Genomic DNA, 15,816 nt, shown 5'->3' with positions numbered 1-15,816 from the left:
GGCAGAGAGGGGCATGTGTGAGTCAAGCATGTGGGCAGAGAGGGGCATGTGTGAGACAAGCTGCTTAGTTGAAGGGGCATGTGTGTAAAGCATGTGGGCAGAGTGGGCATGTGTAAGTAAAACATGTTGGCAGAGAGGGACAGTATGATTACAGGGGCACAGTAACGAGGGGTCACAGTGTGATTAAGGGGGTAGCAGTGTGATGATGGGCACAGTGTGATGAAGGGAGGAGCAGTGTGATGAAGGGAGCAGCAGTGTGATGATGGGACAGTCATATCTGTTATATCTGTCATTTCTTGCGCTTATTGTTGTGATTTTATAGCTATATAGTGTTTTTTAATAAAAATTTATATATTATATATACCGAGACGTACAACTAAAATCCGAATTTCTGAAAAAACAATTTCAATATAAACAGACTTACCTCAAGAGCGACGCTGCAGATCTCTGATCGCACCAGCATGCTGACCGCAAGTTATTCCGAATGAACAGCTCTCCGGCACTTCACTTTCACGTCATTGCGAACTCTATGAATGTTAATTTAAAGCGGAGATGTCGGCTTAAGTGTTTAAACACTTAACCTGCAGGGTCCCGACATTTCTGCATTAAACTTACATTCATAGAGGTTGTGATGTCGTGAAAAATAACTTGCGGTCAGCATGCTGGTGCGATCGGAGATCTGCAGCGTCACTCTTGAGGTAAGTCTGTTTATATTGAAATCGCTTTTTCATAAATTCGGATTTTAGTTGTAGGTCTCCTCGGTGTCTGTATTTTTCGGCACCATTAAAGTGTACCCAACTCATATCCCTTTATAATCAAGCAGGTATGTAAGGGCAGCACGGTGGCTAAGTGGTTAGCACTTCTGCCTCGCAGCACTGGGGTCAAGAGTTCGATTCCCGACCATGGCCTTATCTGTGTGGAGTTTGTATGTTCTCCAAGTATTTGCGTGGGATTCCTCCGGGTGCTTCGGCTTCCTCCCACATTCCAAAATCATACTGGTAGATTAATTGGCTGCTATCAAAAATTGACCCTAGTCTCTGTCTGTCTGTGTGTATGTTAGGGAATTTAGACTGTAAGCTCCAAAGGGGCAGGGACTGATGTGAGTGAGTTCTCTGTACAGCGCTGCGGAATTAGTACCACTATATAAATAGCTGATGATGATGATGATAAACAAAAGGTGCTGTAGGTAAAAGATACAAATAAAGTGAAGTTTGTTTTTTGTTGCCTTAAATATTTTAGTTATTTAAGATTTATTATTTATTACAATAAAGTATTGCTGGGTTAAGCAACACTAAAATAGCCTTTTTTTTATATTGTTGAATATATATTGTACCGGAGACCTTTAAAGATGGGCAGCTGATATAAACTGGTGGTATGATCCATATGGACAGCGAGAATTTTACTGTAGGGATAAGATTCACTTCTTTAAATACAATTGCAACAAGTCTGCTTCTATGTGGGTCCACACTCTATGATGTGTTACATGATAACATTTGAGAAGTCTAGGGACTCCCAAGCCACCATTAGCTTAATTTTTAAATAAGATACGCATTTGAACTCTGAGTTTTTGACCTGCCAAAATAAATTGAGAAAGGGATTGCGGCAGATTCTTAACTATATGAGTTGAGATATGGACAGGAAGCATTTGCCTGAGGTGTAAGAGTCTAGGGAGGGCGTTCATTTTAATAGACATTATGCACCGAAACCAGGAGCGGATGAGTTTGTTCCACTGTGCCATATCAGATTTTAGAGGTTCAATGAGTCTGGGAAAGTTGGCCGAATATAATTGGAATTATATGTTTTAGTTAAACATACCCCAAGATATTTAAGCTTTTGGCTTTGTCAGCGAAAATCATAAACATCAAAAACAGGCTATTAGGGAAGGTGGTTAATGGAAAGACAAGCTCAAATATAACAGAGTCTGCTGCAAACAGGACCTCACAAACAACATGCTAAGTAAACACTCATGTAAATCTTCCAGATATTTTACTGACCTTAGAGAAACTTGAATAATGGGGGAATGTGAAAAGGTCCAGAAACAACTACCCATACAGACCTAGATAAACTTTTAAATAGACGGGAACCAGGACTTCCTTGTATGATTTCAAGATGTAAATGCCTGCCACGGAAGTCAAAAGACAACTATCAAATTTGTTTATGTTGAATAAAAAATGTTTTCTATTCGCAAAGTGATTTTAACACTGGAAATCCATTCTGCTGTTGAGGGAACAGAAGATTCCAAATATGGAGATAATTAGCTGCATTAAGGATATGTGAAATTTTCGATTTCTTGTATGAATACTTTATATCAGTGTCTCCCAAACCCAGTCCTCACGGCCCCCTAACAGAGCAGGTTTTTCAGATAACAAGTGAAAAAATTAGGACCACCTGTGGATCTGTTACAATGTATCAGTCAATAATGAAAACACCTGTTGCCCCAGCAAGGACATATGGAAAACATGCACTGTTAGGGTCGCTGAGGACTGTGTTTGGTAAACCCTGCTTTACATAGGATAACAATGTTTGTCCAGCAGTGTCTGTCAAGACTAATTCTAAATTACATTGCAAAAAAGAGATTAGAACATGTAGGGAAGAGTGTGTGAGGTCTCTTCCCCTGAACCATCTTGTTAAGAGTTTATAGTCGCATTATTGTCATTAGCTGCTAATCTCAGTTGTAAATGAGACCTCCATAAATTTGTGCCAATGTTGCTCGGTGAGCATTTTACCTAGTTGTCTTTCCCATTCACTAGAAAAGTAAGGCAGGGACAATTAGGAAGATATAAGCAGGTAATACCGCTTTCGTACTGCCGCCCCGGCAATATCCCGGGTTTTTCAAGCCGGGTTTTTGCCGGGGCTCGGAGCGTCCCAGCTCAGAAACACCATTCATACTGCACTTCGGACCCGGGAATTTCCCGGGTTGACCCCATTCATACTGCACAAGTCTGTGCCCTGGCAATTTGTGGGAGTCATCACCAGAGCAGTTTTCATTGGCTGAAAAATGGTGATACACAATATAATAATACAATAATACAATAATGAATAAAGGATACCTCCAATTGGCTTATATATTTAGTCGTACTAGTCTAGGAGGGCTTTCTGAAAGGCATAAAGAGACTGGGAAACATATAATTAAGGGAAGGTTGTAGGAGCTTTTAAAGCTAGGCATTGCATATTTCAATGATTACCCCAAAAGACTAGACTTCTAGATGGAAAATTAATGGCCTCTTTTTGGCAAGCATAAAATGAATGAGAAATGCCTAATTCCAAATCCTCGAGAGATAGGCAGACAGCCAATTAGCTTGTTTTCTGTGCAACCCGGGTTGAAAAACCCGGGTTGCACCATTCATAGTGCAGGCAACCCGGGTCCTACCCGGGAATTACCCCTCGATAAATCCCGGGTTGAAGACCCGGGTTTTTAGACCTGGGATTTTTGACTTGTACCATTCATCCTGCACCAAGACCCGGGTCGTTTGAGCTCGCCCCGGCAAAAACCCAGGATTTTGGTGCAGTATGAATGGGGTATTATACAGAAGGGAGGTCGGGTGCAGAAAAGGAGAAGAGGAGATATGTAGCTAACCAAATTTAGTGACAGATAATAAATAGCAGTACCGCACTCAGGATTATATTTTAATGCAGAATAAGGTAATTGTTTGGGTTTATATTGTACATTTACTGCAATTCCTCGCCTCCCAAAAACATAAGTCTCCCAAAGTGGAGTAGGGAAGGGAAATTTTCTCCTCAGTCATAGAACCAGCTGACATGGACATAAGAGCCTCTGCAACTTCTTCTGTCATGAAGCCCTTCTCCAAGAAGTCTATATGTCCCATCACTTTCGGAAAGGCTACTAAATTCAAATATAATCGAGAATAAGGGGCTCACTGTTGTATTAGCAGTTTGGTGGGATTTCAGCTTGTACAGGGTTTCTTTATCCTCTTTATCCTTCACAGATAATGAAGAAAAGACCCTTTTTACTAGAATTCTGTAGCACCCTTTTACAAAAGACAATATAAATTAAGCATTACTCTTTTTCTCCCATTGCCAAATCCATATAGTTAGTACTTATTTAACTAAAATAAACATTTGATCTTATGTAACAGTGTCTTTTAGTTTATGTTACAAAAATGTTCCTAAAGTGGCCTTTACTTGTGTTATTAGGATTTAGCTAGTTTCAATTAGAGATGGGTGGGCTCGGTTCCCCGAGATCCGAACCCACCCAAACTTGAGGTATCCGAGTACAGAGCTGAACAGGCTCGGTACTCTAGTGCCTATTCGGTATCGAAATCGAGGCAAAACGCTTTTGTGACGTCGTCAGATCTCGGTTCTCGCGATGTTTGAAATGCATAAATAGCCGCCTCCACAGCAATCCAGCACCATTTGACAGAGGGAGAGAGAAGGGTTAGGTCGCAGGCAGCATTAGAGCAGGGAGAGAGCACATCTTACAGCACTTCTTATAGCACTTCTTATAGCAGGAAGAGAGGAGGACAGAACAGGCATTTTTGCAAACATTACCAACTGTTTGGGGTGTCAAATTCCCTCCTCAAGAAACTATTTTCTGCTTGCAGAAATAGTAATATACCAGCAGTATATATTTCTGAATTTGCACTACAAGTGTTTGGGGTGTCAGATATTCCCCTATGTGAAAATCAATTTTTCTGGTGCTGAAAGTATTATCTAGCAGCACTACATATTTCTGAATTTGCACTACAAGTGCTTTGGGTCTCATTAAAATGGATTTACAGCAGTCCACATATGAGCAGGATCAGCAAGCAGCTGCTGCCACCAGTCCTGATGGTAGTCTTCCCTGTACGTCATTTGGTAAAGCCTATGTAAAAGTACATAGTCTTTTTAAGTCAGGGAAAAAACACACAAAAAAAACCCTTTTACCGTGTTGAAGAGAAAAAGAGCTGTAACTGATGAAAAGTTAAATGCTGAGAAAAAAAAATTTGCCAACATGCATTTCTACACACGCAGTGGCAAAGAAAGAATGAGGCCATCGCCTTTCTTTATTAGTGCCAGATCAAAAAATGTTACTGAGTCTTCTTCTTGTACGGTCACTCGTGACCAAGCACGACCAAGTAATTTGGAGTCCAAAAGTGGTGCACAACTACTGTTACGTGTGAAAGTCGAGCTGTAAGAAAACAGTAAGGCATTAGAGGAAAATATATGCTCAGAATCAGAAATGACACCAATCCCTGTGGAGAGTCCATCCACCAGTGGTATGTGTAATCGTGACCATTCTGATAGTGTACCCATAAAGAAGGGCCCTTTCAGCAGTTCTGTTGATGTGTGCCAGAACAGCCCAAGTGTAGCCGGTGATACACAAATTGAGGATGCCACTTTGGAATTAGAAGAGGATGAGGTGGAGATTTGTGTAGGCAACGAGGACGCTAATGAGGATGTTGATGAGGATGAGGTTGTTTGCGTAAGTCCTGCACCAATGGCAGCAGTTCTGGCACGTGACAAGAAAAAGTTCATTGTCATGCCTGGGCATAAAACAAAAAAATCAACTTCTTATGTGTAGAATTATTTCTACCCAAATCCTGACAACAGTTGTATAGCCATTTGTAGTGTATGTCAAGCCACAGTCAGTCGAGGGAGGGACCTTAACCATCTTGGAACCTCATCTATGTTACGCCATTTGACGAGAGTTCATGGCAAAGTGTTGGGAAAAGCTGAAAGTTCTGGCAAAAAAATAACAAGCACTCCATCCTCAGCCAGGACCCTTCTGTCATCTACATCCCGATGGCTGCAATCTACAGCCACAAAACCATCCTCATCAATATCCTCAGTAACAATCAGATTTAGCCCTGCATCCCACTTAGTAAGGCTGGATGACTCAAGCACTATATTTGATTCCTCTAAAGAATGTTTAAGCGTTAGTCCCACTGCTGCTGCTGCTGTTGCTGCTGCTGCTGCTGGGGGTGAATCTTCCTCCCATAAGTAGGCCAAGAAAAAGAGCAGTACTACATTACAACAATTAACTGTGCAACAATCTTTTGCTAGGGGAAGCAAATATGACAGCAGTCACCCAGTCGCCAAGCGGATCACAGACGCCATGGCTACTATGTAAGTGTTAGATCTGCGTCCAATATCCACAATAAACGCAGCTGGTATTTCACAGTTAATTAATGTGTTGTGTTCCTGTTACAAAATTCCATCTCAACAGCATTTTTCCCGTGAAGCTATTCCACAACTATATCAAAAAGTTTTTAAAAATGTAGTAATTGCGCTCAAAAATGCCATTCTGCCCACTGTACACTTATCCACAGATATGTGGACAAGTGGAAGTGGGCAAAGCAAAGACTATTTGTCTGTGACAGCCCACTGGTTTGGTCATTCGCCTTCACCAGCAGGAACAGCAGCAGCATGTACACCACTACGTAATATTTGTCACAGGCAGACCACTCTTTGTATCACCGGCTTCACTAACAGGCATACAGCTGATAATTTGTTACGAAAACTAAGGGATGTGATTGATACATGGCTTATACCACTTGGACTCTCCCCAGGATATGTCATTTCTGATAATGCCAACAATATAATGCGAGCATTACAGCTGGTGAATTCCATCACATTCCCTGTTTTGCTCACACAATAAACTTGATGGTGCAGAGCTTCTTAAGAATTAACCGTGAGGTGCAGGAGATGCTTTCGGTGGCCCGTAAAATTTCAGGACATTTCCGGCATTCTGCCACAGCATGTAGGAGATTTCAGCAGCTCCAAGAACAATTTAACTGGCCCTGCCACCAACTTAAGCAAGAGGTGTTAACAAGGTGGAAATCCACCCTGTACATGCTTCAGAGGATGGAGGAACAGCGCAAAGCCATCCAAGAGTATTGCACAAGCCATGACATTGGGAAAAGAGGGGGATTGTATTTCACTCTTGCACAGTGGGGAATCCTTTCAGTGCTGTGCAAGGTGCTGAAACCATTTGAAGTTGTGACGTGTGAAGTGAGTTCAGACTCTGCTAGCTTTAGCCAAGTCATTCCCTTAATTCGACTATTGGAAAGCAGCTTGACAAACTGAAGGAGGAGATGAAAGAAAGCAATTCCGCAAAGTGTGTTGGCTTTGTAGATGAAATACTTAATTCGCTTCGCAATGATCCAAGAGTAATTAAAATCTTGTACTCGGATCACTACGTTTTGGCGACAGTGCTTTATCCTAGGTTTAAGACCTACATTGATTCTTTGCTTCAAAATGAGCGAGATGTGAACCTTTGCAAGGAGCTATTGGTCAGCAAGTTGTCCGCTGAACTGGGCCTTGGCTTGACGACATCTCCTACTTCAGTTTCTCAGGCAACTGCTGCTCAGAAAAAATTAAACTTTCCAAAACGAAGCAGGGATGACGCAGGGGGCAGACCACAAAAGTTTGACATCTGGGCTGGTTTGAAAGATTTTAACAAAAAATGTGTGACCTTGCCCATAACTCCATCCAATCCGACTATTAACATGCAAAGGATGGTGGAGGATTATTTTCAAGAGGTAATTGATATGGAAATGTCAGACAGTCCCTTTCCTTACTGGGAAGAAAAGCAAGCCATTTGGAAACCCATGTACAAACTTGCTTTGCAATACCTAAGCTGCCTACCCTCCAGTGTGTACTCTGAAAGAGTATTCAGCACAGCCGGGAACCTTGTCAGTGATCGACGTAGGAGGTTACTTCCGAAAAATGTGGAAAACATGATGTTCATCAAAATGAACTACATCTTCCAGGAGGAAGGCCTTTAACATCAAAGACATCCAAGCACTAGTTTCAATATCTGCTAAACGGGTATACATTACATTTATTGCAATCTCTCTTTTTTTTTATTAAATTAACATCACATATTTATGGGCTTCCCATATAATTAGAAGAAGTTCTCCAGTAATTCTGTAAAGGAGTGAGAGATAATGTTATCAGTCTGTTGTTATCATATCACAAAGTCTTGCAGCAATAACATTATGTTTCATATCCAGTATTTTAGTCTCATGGGGGTCCTCCGAAAAGACCAAAGCTTCTCTAGCATGGTCAGTCCAGGTAATAGTTTCAAAGGTCAACTGACTGAAAGGTTAGTGAAGGGTGATTTAGAAAAAGATACTCATAAGAAGAAAAGGAATTGTGGGTGAAAAATGTGTAATCTCTGGATATGATATTTAAGATGCTTGACATGTTTACAAATTACTCGTAATTCTTGTAGATGCTTACAAATCCATTTTAATGCATCATATGAGATTTAGACCCAAGGAGAAGTTCAAGGACAACATTTAAACCCTCTAATAGGAATATATAATAATCAAGAAACAGAGATAGGTTGGCAAAACTTTTATCAAATAATGGTTGTCCTGCAAACACACACTCACATATAAATATATATCTCATTTGACAAATATGTATTTCACCTCTTGTGGAAAAAAATCACCACACCTATTGTCTTTGCAAGTGCACTACTGCTGGACCAGTGGAAAGTAAGGGGTATAAGGGGTATACATCTTTGAAATCCCCCCTGCCTTCAATTATGTTTCCTGTTGAAGTGGGATCTCTTTGATCTGTGCTATCTTCTAGAAACATTTGTGTTTATTTGTGCGAGTTATTCATTCCATTCACAATATGTGAAACAGTGAGTAAATTAAATAGTCAAAGTTGTACTAGGGAGTTAATATTATCGTGGTCATCAGGCTTGGTGCAAGGCCTAATCAATACCATGGGAGGGGAGGAGTGGGGAAAAGAAGAATAAGAACAAAAAAAAACAAGAAATAAGGAGAAAAATATTTAAAAACAACAAAAGGTTCATAAGAAGATAAAGAGAACAAATTCCATATGGAAGGACATGCCAAACATTTATAAGCTGCGCAGCTACCTGAGCAGTAATCTCACCAGGGTGAAACTTGGGTGGGAGTACCAAAGGGGGCAAACACAGACAATGTATCAGGTCAAAACAGTTCTACCACAGATCCTGTTATACTTTATGAGACACCCTTTTAATAAGAGTAATTTTGTGTTTAATAAGAGACAAATGTGAATAATTAGCTGTTTAACAATTTTGCTGTTATATGTGGCATGCACACCTAAATGCAATCTTCCTTTGTTCGCTGCCAGCAATCAAAGGTAATTTGTACGCTTTAGTGTGGGTACTTTGAACCAGCAACTGATTGCTCCCAGTTGCTGCATAGTTCCTTAGAAGCTTGTTCCTAGTGCAAGCACATAATTGCCTAGGAGTTTTCTGATGACATTCCTCTGTGTCAAGAAGGTGGGTTCATTAATTTCTTGCTTGTTATAGATACAGTGACTTTGCAACTAAGTCGGTCTTTCCATGCCTGCTGTTGTTGTCTCTGGGCTTTTCCCTATCTCCCTCTTAGAGCCTCCACAGAGCCTGTGGATAAACATCTAAACTCTACACGCAGAAGTCCTGGGAGCAACTGAGTGATAGTGAGCTTTACCATCACTTTAAATAAAAAAAAAAGTGCTGCTACAAGCATCGTTCTAGGCATCACAATTGCATTGTTTTTCAATAAAATAATAATATTGGGTTATGCATAATGAGGTATCAATTAAGTCAGTGATTTGTCTAATGTACATAAGAAAAGTACATTCAGCATTATGTGGCAGGATAACAAGTTAATGGTAATGAAAACAACACAGCAGGTACAAGTAACTTAGCTGAACAAAGATTAACGGCGAGGGCCAGGAATTCACAGAAAATATAAGTTTACAGTATGTCCAAGCATAAGACAGATTTCAGGTTAACATTCCTGGTGACTGGGTACATGTAAGAGGTAAATGGTTACTGAACAGCAGGTACAGGTAAGAGCAATGTTTTCACAGGAACAAAATGTAGCAATACAGGTAGTCAAAGTGAAAAACAGCAATGCCCAGCAAGGAGCAAAGTGAGGAGCAGGTATATATATTCAATGATACATGTGCAGTAATTAACAGGAGGAGAAGGTTAACTCCTGCTAGTGAGGGAAAAGGCAATAGCACAATTGCACCACCTCTGGTAAGTCAGAGCTACTGCAGGCCTGATACATTAAACAGAGTCCAACATTAATTCAGGAGCTGCAGAGGCAAAGCATTATCCCCATGAGCGATGCTGCAGTGCAGACGGTGGCAGATCCTGACATATAGATTTACAAAGGGCTGTATCACAGAGCAGTGGGCAACACTGCACTAAAATAAATCTGTCTATGATGTCACCAACAGGTAGGGCATCAATTTTAAATGGTGACCAATAATAAATTTCCATTTTAACATATCTAAAAATCCAAGTTTAGTATACAGCTCAATAAACAATGTAAAAAAAATAAGTCGTGAACAAAAATAAGTTGAGATCAAACAGTAGTGTGAAGTAGTGGTCATACATAAGATGAACGTGATTGTAAGTGATGTTATGCTATAATAGTGCACCTTGTAAATTTGTCATAGTGCAGGAGGCAAGCCTCCAGTCTCTATCAGGGAGTTTGTACTAGCAAAAGTCTATAGAGACAGTGCTCAAGTAGATAGTCCAGAGAGTCCATGGTGGTCTTTATTGTAGGTGTAAAAGAACATTCCTTATTTAACCTCTGACTCATCCAGTCTGACATCTGTATAGTAGGTATTTATGGCAACTGCAGTAAAGAGAACAGGAGTATAAGGTGAGCCAAGGAACAAGCATGGTAAAGCATTAGGGCACTCTGATGTCTTAGCACTAAGGCTTTTGCTATAGAGAATCTATGTTTTTTTGTTATTCATTGCAGATAGGTGCTGTCTGGCTTGACAGATAGTGAGGCAATTCGCCCCATGTACTTATGTAATAATATGTTATATTACATGTCTAAACATGTCTCTTGATTGGTATGTCACAGTAGACATAAATCAGATGAAACAGTCAGTACTGCTGTGTAATATTCTCTGTTCTGTTTTTATAGGACTACATATTTAAATGTAGAATTCACGTTTTTACTCAATTAAATCCAAGAGCTACAGAGCAGATGAATCTGAACCAGACGTTTATATAAACGTTTGTGGTTCAGGTTGACTTAAACTGTGAAATCGGATTTCATTCCAATAACTTTTATTTTTAAAAATAAAAGCTACAAAATAAATTAACTAGCTCCTTTAAATCATTAGGGAGAATGTTCTGGCACTGTGGTCTCAAGAAAGCAATTTGAGCATACGGAAACTCGCTTATAAAGCGAAGTGAGAGTTAATAAATAACAAAAATAGAGTTGAATGAAAAGCTGGCAATTTCTAGAATTGTTCAACAGCACTATTAATGCACTTATAAATCCATACAAGTTACAGAAAGATCACTTAAGCTCTATAATCTGTTTGCCATTTTATTCCAGACTTTTATGGAATGCCATCTGCTTTCCGTGCACATATATGAATTATAGGAAATAAGCCAACAAGCAACAAATAATAGAAAGTGCAAAAATGTCAAAGCATATCGAGATGGTAAATCTTGGTTTTCTAGCTTTGGAAAAAAAAAATCTAGAGTAGATACAAATATTGAAATTATCCAGTTAAAGCACATCTAAACCCAAATATTCAAATGTTCAGATAAAAATGTTCAGAAAATGTCTTGCCCTGACTTTACAGCTTTCTTATTAACGAAGAGAGCAAAATCTAATAAGAGTTCTCTTTCACCTCAGTCACAAACTAATAAAAACACAACTCACAGGTTTTAGCCACTTGCCAAAAATATAGCTAATATAGGTCAAAAAGCATAAACAGTGAAGCAAAACATCTGTGAGTAATCTTCTTTCAAACCTTTTACAACACACCAATATTGTCAATACTAATCACTCAGACTCTTATTGCTTTCCTTCTCCCTGCACATTCTTGCTAGATGCAATAGCACACAAATAATGTGAAATGGTGAACTAAACATATTCCACAAAAAAAAATGATGAGCATATCACTACAGACTGACACTGCAAAGCGGTAAATGAACTCTAACTGCCCCAAGAAATTATCGCAGTGTCACGCAGCTGCCTTGGTGAGATGTTAACGGTAAATTTTGGTGCTAAGAGGTTTTCTGCAATAAGCGGAGATGGAAAAGCAGACTTATTGCCTATTGCTTCAAAAATAGGCTGGTAAGTATCCTGTTCTGGTTGCTTATGGCTCCGCAGATGCAGGGGTATGTGCCGGCACACTAGTGGTAAGCACAGCCATTTGTATGATTTTCTTATTGACTCTTGAACACTCCACACCCCTCAGCTAGGGGTGCACATTCAATGTGTGGAACAAAGACATTTTAATTTGAATTAAACGATACTGTTACACCCCTAAAGACCTAGGAAAAATGGACTTGGAATATTAAATAGGGTCATAGTAATACCAAATTTCCATAGAAAAATGCAGAATGTTATTCAATTGGTACATTATAATATCCCATGAATCACTTGGATATATAATTCTATACTAGCAAAAGTGACCCAGCTGTGTGCAACTGTGTCATTAATTACTAGTTTCATAGTATTATCTTCTTCCTCCAAACACCTTTTATTCACCTCTGCTAGTCTCTCCCCTACCATCATCCTCATCCCTTGTCCTCTCTGCTCCCCCTCCCTCCCTCTTTCACTTTTTGCAAACTCCCAACTCCCAAACTCCTTAGCCTCACTATTCCTTCCTTGACTTGCCACAGCCACATGCGCTATTCCCTGCCCGCTTTCTTACCCTCCATTCTGAATAAAGGTACCAACCCCATCCACCATGGGTCCTGCTTGAATCCCACCATGTCATTCTGCTGCTATGTCCCCCTCTTGTACTACTCATAGTGACCACACCCTTGGTCTCATGTTCTTTCACCTCTGTGATATCTTCGACTTCTCTAGCTCATCCTTCCTGCTCTGACCACATTCTCCTCACCTCTTGAATGCAGTGCCATGTCTAATCTTCCTCTCTCAATGTTCCTCTTCCACTGGGCCTCTCTGCAAAGGCATCCATTGGCTCCCCATTCAATCCAAAGTACAATTCAAGCTGCTTTTCCTCACCTATAAACGCCTTTTTATGCCACCACCTCCTACATCTTGACCTTTGCAAGAAATTCTTTCCTACTGGCCCACTCTGTTCTGTCAATGACCTTTTCCTTTCCTCCTCTTCTAGACACCACCTTACACTCCCACCTGCTGGCATTGGAACTTCCTGACCCGTCTGACCTGACTCACCCCCAACTCCAATCTTTCAAGCACTCCTTCTAAACTTACCTTTTCACGCTTGCCTACCCTGTCCCATCCTAAGACAACTCTGTCTTCACATTCTACCTGCCCATTTCACTCATTTCCCACCACCCACATCATCTCCGTTTGTTTCCTTGCTACTCTCAAATGTTAGTTCTTAAAAGCAGGTACCTCTCTACCTCGTCTTCTCACCTCTATGTCCTCTTATTAATGTTTCTTTATGTCATAAGTTGCATCTTCTGCTATTGTTTGCTCTCTTGCCCCAATATGTATGTATATATGTGTGTGTGTGTGTGTGTGTGTGTGTGTGTGTGTGTGTGTGTGTGTGTGTGTGTGTGTGTGTGTGTGTGTAATATCAAGAGCTTCCAATTTAAAGTAAACCCCTGTGCATGCTCCGTAGAACGGAGTAACTCTTATCACTAGACAATATCACCCTACACTACAGTAAACATTAAGAAGCCCACAGACTATGATGTCCAGAGTTACCCCATCATTGCTTCCCTTAATTGATGGGTTTCCCTCATTTGTTTGGTTGGTTGTCTAGTTTTCAAAATTGTATGCCTTGTTGGACTACCCATATTATTTCTACACATTTTATGCATTTCATTTAAACTAGCAAATAAAGTGAATTATCATTTTCAAATGTAGATTATACTATGAAAACCTATGTGTAGAATCCTGATTGTTGCTGTTTTGGAAAGGTGTATTGATGACAAAGCCAGACACAATACACACATTTGGTTTTAGTTCACTTTCTTGCAATTCTAATTTTAAAAAAACAATTGTGGACGTTTGGGTAGATTTTAGCTTGGTGTATCAAAAAGATTTCCTAATAGTGTCAATGTCACGTGCTGATAACACAATTTACAGAATTATCCAATCAGTCACTAGCTACATGAAAAATTCCTGAGGACTGGAAAACAGTGAATGTAGTCCCACTCCACAAGGAAGAGGCGAGCAACTACCAATCAGTGAGTCTCACATCAGTGGTAGGGAAAATGATGGAAACACCTTTAAAAGAGTTGTAGAATCTCTCAAATTCAGTAATTTACAGGAACTCAGAACAGCATGGCTTTACTGTGGTGGGGGGGAGGGGGGGAGATCATGTCAAATAAATCTTATTGGTTTATTTGACTGGGTGAATAAAGTATTGGGTCAGAGTAGGGGGCATAGATGTAGATTATCTAAATTTTAGTAAGGCTTTTGACTGTCCCACATCGCAGACTGTTAAACGCAAAAGCTTAGGACTAGATTCTAAGATGGTTGAGTGGATAAGATCTCAGTTGCAGGATAGAAAACAGAGAGTTATTGTAAATGGAGTGCACTCACAGGAGGTAAAGGTTACCAGTGGAGTACCTCAAGGATCTGTACTTGGACCAGTGCTTTTTAATATCTTTATTGATGACATTGCAAATGGTATTAAAGGGAAAGTATGCCTTTCTGCAGATGACAAAAAGAAATGCAACAGGGTAGATATAGTTGGAAGGTTAAAACAAATGATTGATGATCTAGGTAGACTAGAGGAATAGTCAAAAGAGTGGCAACTACAGTTTAATGCCAAAAAATGCAAAATCATGCACTTGGGTCTCAAAAATCAAAAGGCTAAAATAGAATTAATGGCACCATAATTGAAACTACTGAGGAGGTAAGGGATCTAGTAGTCACTATTTCAGGTGACTTAAAGGCAAGTATTTAATGTAACAAATCAATGAGAAAGGAAAGTCAGATGCTTGCTTGCATATGGAGAGGAATGAGTAGCAGAAAGAAAGAAGTAATAATGCCACTGTATAGGTAATTGGTGCGGCCTCATCTAGAATACTGTGTTCAATTCTGGAGGCCATATCTCCAGAAGGATAAAAATACAATCGAGACTCTTCAAAGAAGGGCAACTAAAATGGTGCATGTCCCAGCACAAAAACTGCCCGGAAAAGACTAAAAGATCTTAAAAAGTATAGTTTGGAGCAGAGAAGGGAACGGAGGGATATCATACAAACTTTCAAATATATCATGGGTTTTAACAAGGTACAGGAGGGAAACATGCTTCAAAAGTAGAGAAATATTAGAACACAAGGACATGCACTAAAACTGGAGGGAAGTAGGTTCAGAGGAAATCTGAGGAAAAAATACTTCACAGAAAGTGTAGTGGATAAGTGGAATAGCCTCCCATCAGAGATGGTTGAGGCTAATACAGTAGAGCAATTTAAACATGCTTGGGATAGACATAAGGATATCCTTACAAAGATTAAATAGGTTTTCAGGTTACCATAGGTTTCAATTTGGGCATACTAGATGGGCCAAGCGGTTCTTATCTGCCGATAAATTCTATGTTTCACATGACCAGGAGGGAGTAGTTGTGCCACTGTATACTGTATAAATCCAAGTAAAGTGCATCTCTTAATCTGTATGTGCCCTTCTTTGGCTATTTGAAACATTACGAGGCCTTAGCAAGTGAAGAGGTATTAATCTATTTATTTGCTCATTCTTCCCAACATTTTCAACAATTAGATCATCCCCATTGTCTCATGAGCTTGCACACTCAATCTCTAACTACTGCACTCAATGGAATGGCATCCAGTTATGTATTTTCTTCAGTTTACACAATTTGAAAGTTTATAGCAGTTTACAATATGCTGTTAGTTATGCTCATTTCTATCAGTGGGGGCTGTATGTTTTCACTTGT

At 39.9% G+C, this 15,816-nt stretch overlaps 1 protein-coding gene across 2 annotated transcripts in view; it reads right to left on the bottom strand.

The window, feature by feature from the left end:
• Positions 1–15,816, bottom strand: part of SMYD3 (SET and MYND domain containing 3) — a 636,859-nt gene that overhangs the window by 514,397 nt on the left and 106,646 nt on the right. The gene's annotated exons all lie outside the window — the stretch shown is intronic.

Source organism: Mixophyes fleayi, chromosome 3, assembly GCF_038048845.1.
Source record: "Mixophyes fleayi isolate aMixFle1 chromosome 3, aMixFle1.hap1, whole genome shotgun sequence".
Classification (NCBI taxonomy): domain Eukaryota; kingdom Metazoa; phylum Chordata; class Amphibia; order Anura; family Limnodynastidae; genus Mixophyes; species Mixophyes fleayi.
This window is presented reverse-complemented; position numbering and strand designations above follow the sequence as displayed.